This window comes from Physeter macrocephalus, chromosome 9 (assembly GCF_002837175.3).
Source record: "Physeter macrocephalus isolate SW-GA chromosome 9, ASM283717v5, whole genome shotgun sequence".
Taxonomy (NCBI): Eukaryota; Metazoa; Chordata; class Mammalia; order Artiodactyla; family Physeteridae; genus Physeter; species Physeter macrocephalus.
The window spans coordinates 58299421-58319203 of NC_041222.1; the positions used below are offsets into that span (position 1 = coordinate 58299421).

The following is a 19783-nucleotide window of genomic DNA, read 5'->3' on the forward strand; positions in this document are numbered from 1 at the left end:
CTGTGGCTGGGGGCTCCGGAGCTGCTGCCTGGATGTGAGCTCAGCGAGGGGCATGCTGGGACCTGGCCGGCAGAACAAACAGATCCGAGGTCTCTGCCCCAAGCAGGACCCAGTGCCATGTCAGGATTAGCCAGGGGACCTGACGAGTAGCAAGGGGGAGACCGCCTCCCGTGATTTATGGGCATTGACGCAGGGACCCGGCGGGGGAGGCGGGAGTCAGAGAACTTTGGGGACATTTTCAAAACTGGAGGTCGTTCAGAGGAAATTACTCAATAAAAACCAGGTTTCTCTAACTGAATAGATCAATTTACAGCTCATAAGGTGGAAAAAGTCTGAGACTCCAAGATTCTGGTTGGGCGAGTCTCCTAAGTTTTCCTCCCTTGGCAGGGTGGCCGTGGCTTTGGCTGTCTCAGGCCGGGTACCCCTTCTGTAGCTTTCAGGGCCAGCGTTTTTCTCTCGTCTTGCTTCTCTCTTTCTCTGCTACTTACATTTTTCTGGTTAAGATTCCTCTCCTCTCTTACCAGCCTCCCACTTTCACCTCCCTACAGTCCTATTAGAGAAGCCCCTGTTGTTTTTGTTTTCCTGATAATACAAATTATTTTTCCATGGCTTGCTCCTCTCAGCTGCATCTCTCTCCCCATGGCTAGTCTCAGTGCCTTTCTTCCCTCTGTTTTTCCTTCAGGTCCCTAAAGGTTCCGCCTTTCTCCTCCAGCTGCCCGTGGTCTGTTTTTCTGTGCACCTCTCAACCTATTTCCCCCTCTCTGCCTTTTATCTTCCCAGCCCTCCTCTTTGGTTGCTCTCTTGGCCTTTCTCAGTTGCTACTGCCGTAATTCATCATGAGCGTCCTGTAACGCTATCACCTATTGACTGGATTTCTTTAAGCTTGCATGAAAGCCAGGGAGGTCTCAGGGAGACAGGATCATAGGAAGACGGACAGGACCCAGGTGGAGCTGTATTGGAATTCCATCATCCATCAGTCATCATTCGTCTGTGCACCCATCATCCATCTATCCATTCATCCACCCATCTACCCATCCATCCATCCATCCATCCACACCTTCATTTAATCATTCGTGGATTTATTCATTCAACAAATATTTGTTGAAATGTGTTATATGCCAGGCACTGGGCTAGGCACTTGAGAGAGAATGGTGATCCAGCATAGACATGAGTCTTAACTTCAGTAAGGACTAAGGAGAGGTGTATGGTACCAAGAGACCATCTCATCAGGATATGACCTACTTAGGAATGGGGAATTAGGCTGAGATCTGAAGGCTGAGAGGGAAGAACATGCAGAGAAAGCCTGCCACTCCTCATCCTTACCAAATCCTCTCCCATTTGCAGATCAAGGCCTCGAGTTCTTCTAGCAGAATTCAAAGCCGTTGGGCCATAGGCTTCAAGTGCAACATATCCTGTGACCTGGTAACAGTGACTTAAGTAAAATCAGTCTAACTAGTAAATAATGGTCATCGGTCCTTCGCTGGGAACAGACTTTATTAGGGGGTAGAAGGGGCATTTGACACCTGAAGGTAGGAGATTGTGGGGAAGAGTCATCTCTAGTATGTGGATGTGTCCCTAGGATGATGTGCTCATCTACATGGTGCTAGGGGTGGGCTCTGAGGGTCTGAGGGAACAGCGTATGCTTCCTCCCCAGCCTGCTCTTCCAGCTGTCAGTTGGCTGGCCCAGCAAGCTGCTCCTTCCTTCTTTGGGGCCTCAGTCCTTCCATAAACTTTGAGGCCTCTAGTCCTTCTAGAATCCCAGCACCTCCCTCCTCCCTCTCACCGGCACTGGTCACAGATTCAAAGCGGCCCTTGAGTTTCATGGCTCGATGGCCTTGTAATTGTTATTGGAACTCGCCTTGGATGGATTTATGGTAATGAACTCACCTAATAGCTAAACCCATCACGGCCTCTTTGCAGACAGGATCTTTCCTGAGTGAAGATATTAGAAAACCATTCTGCAAAGGAAAAGCAATACTGACTGGTGACTTCGAGTTTAGGAAAAACACCACTGTTTGGGTTTTTCTGTTGGCCTCTAACTTTAAACACTTCATTGGCCAGTTGCTAACCAACACGGGTTTTGGCCTAGATCCTGTTTATGTTGGCACCAAATGTATGTATCACAAGCAGTTTGTGTGTTTCTGGGCATGTGTGTACGTGTGTATGAGTCTGTATATGTTAGAAACTCCAAAACCTTTGAGCACAAGGTTTTGGGATCTTTTTACAGATTCTTCTGGCCAAGAAAACAGGCAACTAGCAGGCAGGGCATCCATATGCATTAATGACTTGCTTTCAGGTCACCCTTCCCCATCACAGCCATCCTCTGGCTTGGCCTGACCTGGCATTGAGATCTCTGCCTCCCTGGTCTCCTGTCCTACTAGGTTATGAATGAGTGAGGTGGCCTCTGCCCAGTGAAAGGGGCTCTGGGGACAGTGGGTGCTTTCTGTGTCACCTCAGTCTGCAGCACCAGAAGGCGAATCATCAGGAATGCCTAGGACAAGGAATTTTCTCCTGGCTGGAGCCAGAAAGGCTCCATGTTTTTGTGGCTTGGCATTAAGCAAACAGCTGCTTTTTTGTTCTCTCCTCAAATTATTTGTCCAAACAAAAGGCAACTGTCATGGGGAGAAAAGTACAACTTTTCCAGCATTTGCCCCTTTCTGTGCCTCTTCTCACAGCATGATTTCTGACTCTGTGCATTTCCACAGCTCAGTGTCAGATTTCCAGCTGACAGCAAGGCAGGGTTTGCTGCTCTGGAATGTGAAAGCCACCCTCTGCCTCTCTTAAGCCTCCTGACCCAATGCAACATCAGAGCTAAAGGCAAATTTCACAGGATGGCACATTCCCTGTCCAAAATCCCAAAGGGTTTCCTAAGTCCATAAATTATGAATTGAGAAACATTCCCTCGGAGACTGAAAGTTTGGGAAAAGAGTGAATCCTAGAGGAAAGAAGGTTTTCCCTCAAACTCCCATTTCTTTAGAGAGTTTAGTAGTTGGAGCTTCTGCCTAACAAAGGATTGTTATTTAATTGTGAGTGATCCTTTAGAAAGGACTTGCCTTATCAATTTGTGTTTCATTAAAATATGGTAAAATATGCTAAACAATACAACTAAATAATATAGCATTTAATCTTCCTCTGAGGTTTGTTGGGATTAGGCCATGTCCTTATCTACCCAGCACACTCGTGATTCTCCTTCAAGACTTGGGGCAAATGTCACCTTTCTGGTGGGGACTTCCCCTGTCACCTGACCCAGAACTGCCCTCACCTGCCCTGCAGAATTGGGGCAGCCTCATCTGAGCTCTCATAACTCTCCCAGCACTGGCATGTGGCAATGTTTACACTTTTTGTTCTGAAATAATTTCAGACTTATAGAAAGATTGTAAAAAGAGAATAAAGATTTCCTGTATTCCAATGTTTCTCAACCTTTTGCTCATTATTGCCCCCCCCATCTCCCCAGCCCTTTCTAGATTTTTTTTTCCTGATTGGCTTCTGTTGTGAAATTTTAATACCATAGATTTACTGTAAATATACTTGTGAACTCTGTATATATGAGCTTTACATGGAAAACAAGTGAGTTTCTTTGCCCCCAAGAACAATTTCCATTTCAGTGAGTACAATATTGCCTCATGGAGAATGCATGCTATATATTCTTCACCCAGATTCCCCACATGCTAATATTTTCCCATATTTGCTTTATTGTTGTCTCTCTAAATGTGTGTATATATATATTAATATTACATGTATCACATATATACTTATAAATATACACATGTATTTATACCTATACACAGTATACATATATTTTTGCTGGATTGTTTGACAGTAAGTTACAGACATGATGCTAAATATTTTAGAAAGCATTTCTTGTAGACAAAGACTTTCTCTTCGCATTTTAACAAAAAAAAAAAATTTTTAAGCATTTCCATCTCTTCCACATGGCTGTAAGTTTCTCAAGGTCTACAACCTGTTTCTTAACTATCTTTGGAGACTAAGTACCAGGATAAGGCCTGGCATATAGAAGGAGCTATTACGAAATAATACATTTCATTAGAATATAGCATATGCCATGCATTTCAATATACTTTCCATAAAATTTAATAGCTATGATGATAAAATTTTCTTTTAATATAAAATACATAATGTAAAATATCATATGCCATACAGAAAAATGCGAAAACACATTTTGATTTACAAATGAATGGAAAGCTCAGGGTCATCAGTATAAACTTCAATCACAAAGTACTCTGTCGTTTCAGAAGCTGGAAGAAATTGGGCTGAAAATTTACAGACTTTGAAAGTTGCTTCAAAAACAGTAAATAAGACAAGAAACTGTTCACCTGATGTCAGTGTCATAGAATGGTGCTTGGAGACGGTTGAGCTTGGCACCTGCCACCTGGTCTCAGCATTTGTGTTGCTCTTTGGCAGGCACTGCAGTACAGTAACTCAGACACTGTCCTACCTTCTTGCATTCTCTCACAGATATTTATTGGCAGCCTTCCATTTGACAAGCAGCTATCGGAGGCTCCTGAATTTCATTTTTTATTTTCTATGTGCTAAAAAAAAAAAGTTACCTAACCCATATTTGCCTTGATTCCCTTGACTGCAAAATGGATATCAACATATTGTGCCCTGTGCTGCTTCCTAAGTCATTGCTTAATATTGTACGGGGTATTTTGGGGACTGATTGTTCATGGATTCTAGAATGAGCAAATGGAGAACAAGATTCCAGGGACTAGGATGAACCAAATAAGACTTATTCCAAGAATTTGGCATCAGAGGTCTGAATATACTTGGTATGAATAAATACCCATCCCACAAGACATGTAGATGATGTACAAAACATGTAAAATATGTATGTCAGGTTAACTTACTTTAAAATAAATGATTTTGCTGAATTAAAGTTTACCAATAATAAAACATTGATAGTCCTAAGCATAAATGAAAAAAAAACTTGTTAATACTTGCTATTCTGACCACTATTTAAACATTTTCTTGATCTTCTTGAAGACTGCCAAACCTCACTGTGTCCTTGAGACTCTTCCATTCCATGCAGCCCGCTCGCCAGGTTACCCTAAATACCATGTGAGAGTCCCTGAACTTGGGGGGAAAAGCTTGGGTTGGGGGAGCTGAGAATAGGCTGTGAGGTTCAGTGGGTAGAGAGTGAGACTACATCAAAGACTAATTTTGTCGAAATAACAATGTTCACAATTGATATTTCCATACTTTGTGCCTTTCATTTCCTCTACAGCAAATGGCCAGGAGAAGCTATTCACAACTTCCAAACTCTGAGTCAAGACACCCAGGGACAAATCACTGTGAGGGCTGAAAACAAGTTATGGCAGAAGGTCCCACATCACTGAATCCTGAGCTGGAGGGACCTGGGTGAGTGATATCTCATCCTGTAATGCTGTAGACAAAATAACGTCCCTGGGGATGGAAGTGACTTGGTTATGGTCACAGAACAAGTTAGTGGCAGAGCTAAGACTAAAATCCAAGTTTATCCCCTAGTCTGGGCACTAGGATACTTTGTTTTTTTAAGTGCACTCATTGGAAAATTTAAAGATTAATCGTTGAGAATATGTTTCGTTTCCACTTCTTCAAAAGAGACGGTCTCATAAATTTAAATACCTTACGCACCATTGCTTGAGATGATCAAAGGGCCCAATTAGATATCGTATTAAACTCAAGAGACTAAGAAACAGAATAGGTGTCCTTATCCATTTTTAATGTCCCCATTTTGCAGATGACAAAAATAGGGTCTAGTTGCAGGCAGTGTTGGCACTGTGAACTTTCCTTGAAGATCTAGCAAGAGTTTGGACAAGGATTTTCTTTCCTAACTAAGGTATCTGTGGAGTTTCTAGTAGATTACACTGTTCCCTAGTGGTGGGGCTAGGTATTTTGGACAAGTGAAGTTTGATTTTACTTCCTTCTCATGTCTCCTTGTGAGTATCTCCTCTCTAGGCCCCAGCGTGCCCACATTAGGGTATACACTGGAACCCTTTTCTTCCCCACAACAAGACTTTTCCCCCTCCTACTAACAGTGATGCTGCATGCACGAGACTTTCCAAACCCCTCTCTCCATTGAAACATAGCCATCCTGTGTATGACTCCCTTATAGCCCCATTCATCTGCTAGGGCAAAATGGCTCCCAATAAGTTCATCATAAAAATAATCGATACCAATGAATAAAATAGGCAATGTGTTAGTCTATTCATATAACATGATGCCATAACTAATTAAATATGCATATAATCTAAAAAATTCCCTCCCTCATGGTAAGCTCAACTGTTTTTGAAATTTTAAGTGCTTTTCTTTAAAAAAAAAAATTATACTTGCAGCAAAAGGGAGAAGATACAAAGCAACTGGCTGATTAAAAACTCTGAGAACTCTTCAGTCATTTTGCAGAAGATATTGATCAGCTAGAGAATGTACATCTCTGAACTGGGTAAGTCCAGGGTCAGGGTTGGAGGGTAGGCTTACATGAAGTAAACAACAGTGTCCAGTGGAGTGAGGAGCAGTAAGATTTGAGGTGACAATCTCTACATCCAATTCACTGGAAACATGGTTGTGTCCCCTGGTGGGAGAATTAATTTTTTTTTGTACTACAGCCTCTAAACCAGCAGAGTTCTAGGAATGAGAAGTAAACATTTAAAAACTGGAGCATTGTGTAAAATACTAGATGTTCCTTTCCTACTTCGGTGCTTTGGTTAGTGGAATCATGTTTTCCAGCTATGGAAGCAACACTGTATATTTGTCACTGGTTCACAGCATGTGTCACATCCTGCAGGACTTACTCCAAACTTGGAATATGGTATCTCTCAGCTGGAGCTGGAACTGAGTGTTTGTTCGAGTCCATTTCACCATTCCGTGAGACCGGCTGCCCCTGGGCGATGGGATCTGTAGTAACACCATGGATACCATAGGCTTAGTCTGTTGCCTCACTTCTTTGGTTGAAAAATTAGTTTCATAGGCAGGACCCAAAAAGAAAACCATTAAATAAAATGTGACAATTTAATTTCATCAAAGTTCAAAGCTTCTACTCTTCAAGAAACTCTATTAAGAAAATGAGAGGTAAGTCACAGATTAGGAGAAAGTATTCACAATACATATAACTGACAGATGACTTGTTTACAGAACACATAGAGAACTTCTACAACTCGATAATAAGAAAATCAATTCAAAAGGGGCAAAATTTGAATAGGCACTTCACAAAAGATCTAAAAATAGCTAATAAGCCCATCAAAAGATGCTTGACATCATTAGACACCAGGGAATGAAAATTCAAACCATAATGAAATACTGCTATACACCTATTAGAATACCTAAAATTTAAAACATTGACAATACCAAATATTGATGAGGATGTACAGCAACTGGAACTCTCCTATATTTCTGATGAGATTGTAAGATGGTACAATCACTTTGAAAAACAGTTTGTTGGTAAAGTTAAATATACACGAACCATATGGCCCCCAAATTCCACTCCTTAGGTATCTACCCAAGAGAAACAAGTATGTCTGCATGGACACTCTGTAAGAATATTTATAGCAGCTTTATTCATAAGACTCAAAACCTGGAAATAACTCAAATGTTTATTAAAGGATAAAGAAATTGTGGTATGTGCATACAAATGTGTAACTTCTCCTTAATAAAAAGAAACAAACTACTGATACATGTGACAGAATGGAACAATCTCAAAAATATTACACTGAATGAAAAAAATTCTGATACAAAAGAGTTCATGCTGCCTGATTCCATTTATATAAGACTCCAGAAAAGATAAATCAAATCTATAACGACGGAATTAGTGGTTGCCGGGAGTTGGGATGGGGATTGGTGTGAAGGGGCATAAGGAAGCATTCTGGTGATTCTATCAGGGGTTGAACTCTCCATTGTGAATCTTCTTTCAGGGATTGACATGGGTTCCAATGAGCATCCTGAACAGCCACCAACACTTCAAGCTCCATTAGATTCATTAGTCAGAAGACCTATTGGCAGAATAGCTTGTGTTGTGGCCTGAATCAGCTTCTCCTGCTTTGGACTCCAGTCAAAGGAAGAGCAACCTTATGCATTCCTCAGCAAGAGGGTCAGAGGAGGACATCCATATGTGGTATGTACTGGCCCCCAAAGAGAGCCAGTAAAGGTATTGTTCATTCTTAGTGGTGATATATGCATGATGCAGCAATTTTTCTTTCACCTTGGAGGAAATGTTGTAATATTATGGAGACATGAGCTTCTAGAAATGTCTCTGAGATCCCTGAATTTCCAATGGATGTATCTCCCAGACTATGACACACATGTGTTTTACTGGGATATATTCTTCTGCCTTCTTACCTGGTTGATTAGCCTGATATCATCTAGACTTTGATCCAACATAATGTTCTGTAGGGTAACAAGAGGGTCAAAAATCACCCTGATCTAAATTATGGCACAAAGCAAAAGAATTAACAATAGTCCCTAGGCCAGGGTGGTGAATATGTACTGTTATCCCTGTCAGGTAAAAGCAAACTTCTTCTAATAGAGAAAATGCATTCACCAGATCAATAGCCATATAGCAGACCCATAGGGTAAAGGAACATCTAGAACAGCAGCTTCAATTGTAGCCGCAACCTAATAACACTTAAAATAATACACTATCATTTTCCAAGACCTGTTTGTCTTTTTCAGAGGCCAAATAGGCAAGTTGAACAGAGATGTGATAGAGATCATTACCTTTATAGCTTTAGAGTTTTTGTTGGTTTACAAACCTGTGCTAGTCCCCCAGGCATGTGATATTACGCTTAGTTCATTATCTTGGTAGAGAGGGGAACGCTGCAGGTGCTTCTGCTTTGGCTATCCTGTTATAAAACCTCTCACTCTGTAAGTCAAGGAGCCAATGTGGTGATTCTACCAGTTCCTGAGTATATATCTACTCAAACTACATTTTCAGGAACTATGGAAATAACAAAAGAGTATGTTTGTGGGTGTAGTGAGCTCACTAAGAGATGGAAGTAGCCCCAAATTCCATTTATCAATGGAATCTGATAAACATCTGTTTTTATCTATGGGTTATGGTGGTTTTCTGGAACCCTACTGATTAGTATTAGTTCTGAATCAATGTCCAGTAATTCCTGAAAGGTCCAGATATTTCTCTTTCTCTAGTGTGAAATTATCCATAACTTGATTTCTAGTCTGCCACAATGCTTACCACTGTTATTTGTTTCTTAGATCTCTTATGCTCCATTTGGCTATCCGCTGGAGGCCTTCGAGTTCATGATCCTCTGCTCTAATCCCGTGCTCAATCCTTGTTAGGACCAAGGTAGTTTGTAGTTTGAGTAGATATACTCAGTAACTGGTAGAATCACCACATTGACTCCTTGACTTATAGAGTGAGGGTTTTTATAATAGGGTAGGCAAAGCAGAAAGAAAATAGGACTGACAGACAGGAAGAGAATACATGCCTTTTAAAGAAGATTTTGCCTCCATCCCCCAAACCAGCCAGATCTACCAGAAGTGATTCTACAAGCTTCCCTGCCAATAGGAAGAACAAGCCATTCAACAAGCAGAGAAAGCAAGACTAACTGCTCTGGGATAAAAACCTCTGGTCAACCTTTAGCCAAGACCAGGGCAACTTCTCTCCCAGGGAATGTTCCACAGTCATGAATGTCTCCCCCTAACTACTTTATGACCTGGTAGCCCAGAGTCATAAGAGTTACTGTGGCTTCCTGCTTGCTCTTTCTTTTGGACTGCTCACTCTGGGGGAACCCAGGTACCATGTCTGAGGATATGCTAGTAGCTCATGCAGAAGCTCATATGAAGTGGTACTGAGGGCTCCTACCAACAGCCAGCAACATGTGAGTGAACTACCTTGAACGTTAATCCTTCAGCACCAATAAAGCCTTCAGATGACCTCAGCCCCAGCCAAAATCTAAACTGCACAAATCTCGAGAACCCTGGAGCAAAGCTGTTTCAAATTCCTGACCCACACAAACTATGTGAGGTGATACATGTTTTTTGTGGTTAAACCACCTAATTTGGGGCTAATTTCTTATGCAGCATTAGATAGCTAATATGGTAACTTGGCAACAACCTCTTTTGCTGTCCAAGCTATTACTCGTGCCAGTCATGGGAATTATGAGTTAGATGAGAGGGAACAATTTATAATAGATCAATGGGGGAAATGTGACTTTTCCTCTTACCATACCTCTTCATAAACTGTGGCAGCCCCATTGTGTGATCTGGATGTTGATATTAAAACAGCTTAGATTTGCAGGAAACTTTAGATTTGTAGGGAACTTTAGAACTTACAAAGAAATAGCTTACAAATATATCTCTTCATATTCCTTCACAATAGCTCTATGGAACAGATAGGGCAGATATTATTTTCAAATTTCAAGTGACTAACATATGACAATGTCAGGATTTGAAATGAAGGTCTCTCTGATTCCACAACTGAGTTACCTTAAAGCAATGCCATTCCTACTATGTGCGTTAGTTAAATTCAATTCAGCATACTTAATGGTGAGAAATGATATCTACATAGCACTTAGTACAAGGTAAAGGACTCACTAAGTGGTAGCTACTACTATGATTTACAGACATACATTTATGATATGCCATGGGTTGGGAATACAAAGGTGAATATGACCAGGTCCTTCCCTTAAGGAGCTTGTTCTGGGAGGATAAAGCAGAATTTGCTGAGGCATATGCTCCCAGCATTGCCTTGAAAAGCCAGCAGCCCTGATTTTAAAAAGAAAAAAAAAAGATTCCTGTTTGAAGTACATATAGGCCAGGCAAGTTAGGGCTGGGGGTGGAATGCCCAGGGCTCTTTATGGATCGGGGTTCTGTCCTTTCTCAGATATAGGGGTGGAGCCTTCCCATCCCAGCCGACATGCCCCAAAAGTGGCACCCACAGAGCAGGTTGCTTGGGGGAGAGGAACACAGTGATCATTGGTAACACCCCACTCTTCAATTTAGCCAATAATTATTACTTTGTTTTCTTGGATCAAATGTGGCTTATTGAGGTATAAGAATCAGCTGGGACATCCTAGGGCCAAACACCCTGGAATGAGCTTCCTACCTCTGTGGGGTCACCCAGGAAATGTCCACAGTAAAATCACTTCCCAGAGTTCACAGAACAGAGGAATAGGATCGGTTAGGGGGTAGCAGAGGAGGCCTGTGGGAGAGGTGGAATGAAATAGCTCATGTGGTCCATGGAGGGAAGATGAGGACCTGGGCATTAGAGAAAGGTTTCTGTGACACCAAATGCATCCAGAGGTTCCCTTGTGCCACCAAAGGCTTTTCCTGAGGGAGGACAGGAACTGTTCCAAGTGGCTTCTCAGGGTCTGTACAGCACTGAGAATGACCTGGATTTGCTTGATTTCTCTTATTTTTGTTTTTCTGTTTTTCAAAAATGATCACCAAATTCCCATCATTCTTTGTATGCAACACCCATTAAACCTAAGCGATTCTCCAAGACAAAGAAAACACCATGTCTGGGGACATGTGCCAATAAGCAGTACATGACCTTCTCTTGCTGGGGCACTGGTATTTTTAAAGCAACAAATGCATGATATTGAATATCCCATCAAGGCTCCCTTCTGTGCAGATCCAACAATTGTCCCGGGGAAGAAACAATCTGGGAAATGCCCCCAAACCATTACGGGGTGCCCACAAAAACAGCTCATCAAATTCCTCTCCCTAATCAGGAAGGCAGGGGGTAGGGTATGTGTGTGTGTGTGTGTGTGTGTGTGTGTGTGTGTGTGTGTGAGAGAGAGAGAGAGAGAGAGAGAGAGAGAGAGTGAGAGAGAGAGAAGGCAGCTTGTCATGGCACTTGGGACCCACTGTTGTCCCCTTTTCAGCATAGCTGAGGACGTTAGACCTTTTGCTCACCCCTGTAAAAACACAAGACACAGCACAACTTCTCTCCAAGAACATTTTCCACCCAGAGGTCTCTGCCTCAAGGCAAAAACGTCAACTCTTCTGGCCCCTGCACAGGCCTTCTGGAAGCCAAGTGCCCTCTTTGGCTAAGTACATAACTAAGTGCCTGGGCTTACAAGCAGGTGGAGCGGAGCCTGGTCGGGCCAGAGCCCCAGCCATAGCCTTTCTGATCGTTTGTTTTTCAGCAGCAAGTGGAGGCAAAGGCAAAGGTGGAGGAAAGGGAAACGTGATCTCCAGCGAATTGCAGTATTTTGCTTTCTCTAATCCTATTCAGGTGGTGACTGTAGCAAAAAGGAAAAACAGGCCAATATGTAGGATGGATTAAAAAAACAAAACAAAACCCTGATTATTACCCCGATGAATGTGCATTGGCTGAATTGAATTCAAGTCCCAGTGATTCATTGTTAATGGGCCCCAAGTTCTGACCTGGGTTGGAGGTGGGGCTTATGTGACTGCGAGACAGCGGCTGTGGGAGAGTCTCCGCCCTGGAGAGAAGCTGGCCCCGGAGCAGGCAGCCTCTGCGCCTGGCCCAGGGCCGGCGCTTCCTCCAGGACTGCCTACTGCACACCTGCGACTCGGCTTCTCTTCTCTCAGAGCTGTGCTGCTGGCGATTTATTCCCCCCTGGAGCCTCCCCGAGGCCGGGCTTGGGGAGACAGTGTGCAGAGAGGGTGCGGGAGGACTGCGCTCCAACTCCTCCCTCCCCCAGCGAGGGCTCCCCAGTGAGGAGAGTGGAAAACACTGTCTTGCATGAATAATACGCTTTCTCCTTTGCCCTTTTCGAAGAGCTCAGAGCACTTAGCAGACAGGATGCTCTTCACCCTCAACCACTCTCTGAGGCTAAATCAGGTTTTGATTCCCCCCGCCCTGCCTTTTTTTTTTCTTTTTTTTTTAATAGATGACGAAATGACAGCCCAGAGCAATTGGTTTCTGGGAGTGAGCTTGTTGGAGTAACAGGAAGCAGGCAGGGAAGAGCTGATTTGGTAAGAGTCGTTTATGGAGGCAGAAAATCTCTCGGCTAACCCCATGCTCAATCAGCATAGACATACGAAAGGGATCACAGTCATTTAAAAAGTCCCGGTCTACATAATACCTTGCCCCAGACGCTGGTCAACGAACAGGTTTTTTTTGTCTGTTTTAACTAGCAGGATGGTTCTCTTCTAAGGCGATACTTCTAGGTCATGTAGAAATAGAATTGAAACTACACCTAAGTAATTGCAAAGGCCACAAGGAAGACTGCTTATTCAAACTTCAGTCCTGTTGAGCTCAGGAAATGAAGGCAAAAATTCCCTGTCTGCAGATGTTTCTGCCAAATGGATGGAACGAGAAGGGAGATCCAGGAGTTTCTGTGTGGTAGACTCACAGTTAGGTGGTGGTGACTAGTCTCTAATCGTCTCTGGCCTTTATTATTGTGCAGATTCTTGCTAACCTTTCTAGCTGCCCCCAGTCTTTCCTTCACCATACTACAGCAAAAATGATCTTTTACAAAAGCAAACTTTGGTCATGCCATTCCTGTACTTAAAACATTCAGTGGCTTCCCATGGTCTTCAAAATAAAATTCAAACTCCTTAGCACAACATGAAAGACCCCTACCTATCCCACCAGATGACTGAAACTGCCTGCTACTTTTTACACTCTGAGTTCATTAATTCACTCATTTAAGACATCAGATCAGACTGTCATAGATTTTCCAGCAGGTTCCCCAACCACTAGAAGTATACCACACCCGGTAGTGCCTAGAACATGATCTGACCAACACTGATGGAATTCACCTCTAGCCCCAGAACTTACTTCTCTCTCTGCCCATATCTCCCTCCTCTTCCACCAGGTAGCTTTACTGCTCTGTGAATTTTCTCTTTCTTCAGCTCTCCCAAATGCCTCTCTTAAATTTTCTGATAGCACATGGTCCTGTAACTCGGTTATTCATCTGTTTTCCCCCTTTGTGAATGAGATTTTTGAGGATAGAAACTTCATCTTGTTCTTAGCACCTCACGCAGGGCCCAGCTCATGGTAGGTGACTCTAGTGGCCATGGTTCCACAGCCACACTGGTTTTGGCCAGTGCAGGGGAGTGTGGAGGCTCTAGAAGGGAAACCTCTAAACACACTGTCCCTTGTTTTCTCCTTGGTGTCATATCTGGAAGTGATGCCTGGAGTTGCTGCAGTTATCCTGTTGTCCACGTGGCACTAGCTTTAGGCAGAAGCCAGTAATGAGGACACCTGGGCAGAGAGTTGAGAGTAACCTCAGCCTGGGATCCTCCTACATCTGGACTTGAAGTTATGTGAATAGCAAATTTCTCATGGTTTAAGCCATCTGATTCAAGGTCTTTCCTTCCCTTCTCCTTTTTCTTTTCTCTGCTTCTTCTTGTCTTCCTCTTCCTTGTTATTTTCCTTGTATTTTTTACTTTTTGCTGCCAAAATCTTTCTAACTGATTTGTAACTCAGTACCAGTCTTTGATTGGACTGACGGTGTAGGGCTCAGAAACTGAGTCCAATTGGTGCCATCTGGAACTAATTGTATTATATTTATATGTCTTGTCTTGCCTATTAAACTATAGGTTCTTCTGGGGGAGGAAGTCATTTTGTCCCAAATTGTCCTGTTATTCTCATCTCCAAAGGGTCTACCTAATGCCTGTTACATAATAAGGAGTTCCCAAAATGTTGAATTGAAGTGAATTGAATTGAATTGAGATCTTCAACTACTTTTTAAACCCTCAGTTTATCACTTATCTTTGTACCACATAATTTAGTATTTTATGCTATACTGTGGTTCTCATGTTGATTCCCATTAAAAGTCTTACACTCCCCAAGGAAATGTTAAGGTTCTGAAGAACAGCATCCGAGTCTTATCTCATATTTCTTTGGTATCCCATGTGATTCCCAGCATTTGTAGGGCTCATAGAGGGCTCATAATAACTTCCTGATGAACTAATCCTCTGAAACCTTGCATAACATTACATCCTATCAAACTTCATTATTATGCACTCTTCCATGTTTGTCTCAGTTCCTTGATGGCAGAATTTCTCACCTTCTTCTTCTTTGCCCTACATCCTACAGACATAGAGTACCTTCTCTTCTCTCCTATAGGCATAGAGTTGGCATCAATAAAGCCTTTATGACTAATGGATGAGAATATTAAAGTATTATCTCCCCACAGATCACAATTCCACAAAGCGATTTTGGTGATCTTAAATCTCTCAAGGACTAGTGTGGTGGAGGTAGAACTAACATTTAAAAGTATCTTTTGGGGGGCTTCTCTAGTGGTGCAGTGGTTAAGAATCCACCTGCCAATGCAGGGGACACAGGTTCGAGCCCTGGTCCAGGAAGATCCTACATGCCGCGGAGCAACTAAGCCCGTGCGCCACAACTATTGAGCCTGCGCTCTAGAGCCCCCGAGCCACAACTACTAAAGCTCTCGTGCCTAGAGCCCGTGCTCTGCAACAAGAGAAGCCACCGCAATGAGAAGCCCGCGCACCACAACAAAAAGTAGCCCCCACTCGCCACAACTAGAGAAGGCCCGCGCCAGCAGCCCAATACAGCCAAACGTGAAAACAAATAAATTAATTAATTAGAAAAAATAATAAATTAAAAAAATAAAAGTATCTTTTGGGGTGGGGGACTGTTTTTGGAAGTGACACCACACACTGATATCCTCGTTTAGCCATTGAGACTACTTTGCTATTATCTGTCGGTAGTTATGGAGCCTAGTTTTCTTTCTCAATATACCAGACATTTTTGTTTTTGAAGCTCTGCTTCTTATGTATGTCCCTCTGGGTCTCTAAAGAAGCCTACAGTCACAACTACTGTTTGCTGAAAGGGTACTTGGCACCCTGTTTTCTGTCCCATAGAAGGTCCTCTGGCGAGATCCCCGGCTGCCGGTGCTTCCCACCTTTTCACGTGACTGAGATTCAAAAATACAACTCAGCAGTTTAAATTATTTACACAAGCTCCCAGCAAACAAACAACCAGGGAGAGGTAAATATAAGGACCTATGCATTCTCATTTTTCAGTGCCACTTTGAACATAGTTTCCCCTATCTTGGTGTTGGATTTTGACTCTGGTTTTAATTCGGTATTTCCCAGAGAAAACATTTTAAAATCTTAAAACCAAGAGAAAGCAGGGATTGAGTAAGAATCAATCAAATTTGTCCTCATTTTTTTCCCTCCTTATTTTATATATCTGAGTGGTCTAGCTCTTCTCTCCAAATCTGATGAAAAGGTTTTCCCTTTGAAGGATGATTATGCATTCTTTGCCTTATTTAGTTTCCACCCAGGTATGTAAAGGTGGTGGTGAATTACGTGTGTGTTTAGGTGTCAGGAGCATCCATAATATAATCGAGGGAATGCCAGAGAGCAGGGCTTTTAAATTTAATCTCCTGTGTCAAGTGTTGTACAACCAATGAAAATATCCCAACTTAAGGAAACTTGACATGTGAGACAGTGTGCTACATGCCATAGGGGATAAAAGATATATAAGACATATTCAGACCCTCCAGGTATACTATGGGCTATAAGTAATTCAAAAAAGGAAAAAAACAAAAACCTTTTTTTCCAGAATGGAAAAATATTTATTACAAAAGTAATTCACTGCCATAAAAATTAATTTAACCTAGAAATGTATTTAGTGGAGAGAGTGAAATTTCTAATTCTCCATCTCTCATCCCAGAGATAGACACTATTAAGAGTTTTGTTGAGTCTTTCAGAATTTTTATATACATATAGAAACACGTATTTTTATGTAGGAGGATCATATTACACATTATTGTTCTTTAACCTCTATCAGTACCTATAGTTATTTCTTTGTCTTACTTTTCACTGGCTGTGTTCTATTCCATTGTATGTGTGTATCACACTGTCTCCTACTGACACTAGGACTCAGTCCTCTGAGTTATTTTTTATTGAAATAGAGTTGATTTACAATATTATATTAGTTTTAGGTGTACAACATAGTGATTCAATATATTTATAGATTATACTAGATTTAAAGTTATTATAAAATAATGGCTGTATTTTGCTGTGCTGTACAATGTATCCTTTTGCTTCCTCTGAGATTTTTTTACTCCATTGGAAACAATGTTGTAGTGAACATCCTTGTTCATGTATTTTTCCGCAGTTGTTAAACCAACTTCTTGGGAAGATCAGGGAAGATTTCAGAGAAATGGTAGAATTTTAATAGAGCCTGGAGGATGGAATGGCATGAACAAGGATGGAAACTACAAGGTGTACTTGGGGGTCTGTGAATAGACCTCTTCGGGTCAAGTGTAACTTTTGTGGTCTCCACCTTGAGCAGTTGGCTCACAATAAAAAGTTAAGATGAAGGGTGAGTTTGCAAGAGAACATTAAGTTCTGGCGGTTTAGACATTTGGGGTTGGCAGTGATGCCATGACACCTCAGAAGAAATATCCCACATCTATCTGGGAGTGGAGGGTGTTGGGTGGATGGGAACTACCAGAGAGGAGAAGGCATCAGGGTTTCCAGGAAGCACAGGGAAAGCTGTGATGCACCAAAGAGCCATCATGAAGGATGATTCAGCAGGACTGAGTGACTGACTGGATGTGAAGGAAGTCAGGAGGCACTGTTTTCTTATCTAAAAATGGGGACAACAATTCCCATCCCTCAGGGTTAGTATGAGCACTAAGTGAAATAATGGTCAAACTTTTCATAAGTCACAGTTACTCCTGTAATATCATTTCATTGGGTTATGAACTTCTCTGTAGTCCCCCAAACAATGGTCATCCCAGCAGGGCTCTAGCAGTTGTTCATTTATGGAATGAAGAGGGTGGATTACAATGACCTTTTCAGAGAGAAACTGTGAAGTCACCAAAGGGGGTTAGCTCTGTTTTCTCAGTGATTCAGTGGAAACTTAAGAGTTACCTCCAAAGATGTGAATCCTGACTAAATACTTCAGGGCACTTTCACATCTGTAGTTACTGAGTTAAATTTTCCCTTTTATCTATTTCAACACCCTGCCTCCCCACCCCCACCAAATTACAGAGACTTGTTTTTGCTTTTAGAGCAGAAAGGAAGGATGGGAAGACACACTCCAAATATTTGGTTAGTTTCAAAAGTATGTGTTATTCAAAGCACCTTCAAGTACTAGGTTTCTTGAAATAAGAAACTCTATCATCTCGCTCTGCTGTGTTCCCTTTGGCAGGAACAATAACCATCTACTTCAAGTGCAAAACACTCAGCTCTTTATGGGGAAAGAATAACAGCCTAAGAGTTGGGAGAGAGGGAAATTCCAGGCTCAGCTCTCCCCACCTAAGTGGGAAGACTTCTCTGAACCTCATGATCTTGATCAGTAAAATGAGAGGGCTGAACAGGAAGCCTTTATGTTCCTTATTGGTAAGATATCACAACCTCTTGTTCACAGATCCCTTCTGAGGTTGATGGGACAGCAGCATGAGGCTTGTTGTGCCGATTTGGAAATGGAAACCCAAGAGGTGAGTGACTTGTCTAAACAGATCATGGTTTCCCCCCTCAGAGATGAGACCAGGGACAGTGTCTGCCAGCTGATTTCTAGCAGGGAACACTGCCTTCTGAAGGACGCTGCATCCGGTTGGGGTGGAGACTTCCATAAGGTCAGGTGTCTGCTTCCTTCATGTGGGAACCGCCTCCCACCCTCTGGCAGCCCCCATTATTTCTTCCCTTCCCACTCCCACTTGACACTCTTGTTCTAGCCACACTAAACTACTCTGAGTTCTTCATATGGCCCCACTACTGCTCACCTCCTGCTCTTTGCATAAACTCGGTGTATTTTTTTGCCTTGGAAAACTCTCTTCCCCATTAACCCTTTTCCCTAGTTAACTCCCCCTCCTCCCTCAGGCTTTCATTCAGTCCTTGCCTCTTTCAGATAGCTTTCCCCAACCCTCCTCCAAGCTGTGTCAGAGACACGTTCTCTGAACTTCCTAATTGTTGTGATGGTAGTATTTACCACCCCACATGGTAAGTGCCTGTTAACTCCTGAGACAGATGAAAAGATATACTTGATGTTTGTCCCCAAACCGAATGGCTTAAACCAGATAAAAGCTCTTCTTTCATGTAACAAAAAGTATAGAGATATGCTCTCCAGAGTCAATGTGGTAGCTTTACGGTCAACAGGGACCCAGATCCTTAAAGCTTTGAGTTCTAGTATCCTTAATGTTGCCTCCTGATTCCAAGATGGCTGTTGGAATACAAGCCATCACATCTATGAAAGGGGCAGGAACCAAAGGAAATGTCTACCAGATAAGTCAGACCCCTTTATGAAACTTTCCTATAAGCTCTACCAAAAGACATCTACTTGCCTATCCTTAGCCAGTAAATGTAGTTTCTCAGCATCCTGAAAAACACTGGATGCCCTTGGTAAGGTAGGAGGAGAGAGGAGCTGTTTGGTAGGCAATCGGCATCTCGTCATCTAAACTACTCAAGATGTGGTAGGCAGGCCATGTCCGTCTGTGAGCAGATAAGTATGGAAATGTAAGAGCTTACAGACTTTTATAGCAACTTGACATTGACATGATGTGGTATCTATCCACAATGGATAGTCAGTAAAACAATAACATTTGGTCTCTCCCACAGAGTTTGAGAAGCCCTGCCTGCCACAAGTCCTCTATGTTCCCCCATGAGACTGCAAGCATCATGAGGGCAGGTAAGCTTTGCTCTCTGTTGTATTCATGGGTCCTGCTACAATGCCTAATGAAGACGTGCTTAGTGAACTTTTGAGTCAGAATGAGGCTGGAAACTCAGCCTCTGTGCACCAGTGCTGAATTGAATCTTGGAAGCAGAGTTTGGGATGAAGTAGAAAAGAATAGGTCTATTGCTTTGCCAGGCAAAGGGGGACACAGCAGACTCCTGCCCCAGAAACTCTGTGTCCCAACCGGGGAGGATATGA

The 19783-nt window shown here is 42.5% G+C and overlaps 1 long non-coding RNA gene across 1 annotated transcript in view; it reads left to right on the forward strand.

Moving 5' to 3' along the window:
- The window catches only part of LOC102981039 (uncharacterized), a 54836-nt gene extending 35296 nt beyond the window's left edge, over positions 1-19540 (forward strand). The window contains exons 3-7 of the long non-coding RNA XR_448109.2: positions 5246-5379; positions 6336-6442; positions 7908-8107; positions 18284-18353; positions 19471-19540. This is a non-coding gene — a long non-coding RNA (uncharacterized lncRNA). The remainder of the gene's footprint in view (positions 1-5245; positions 5380-6335; positions 6443-7907; positions 8108-18283; positions 18354-19470) is intronic.
- The last annotated feature ends 243 nt before the right edge of the window (positions 19541-19783 follow it).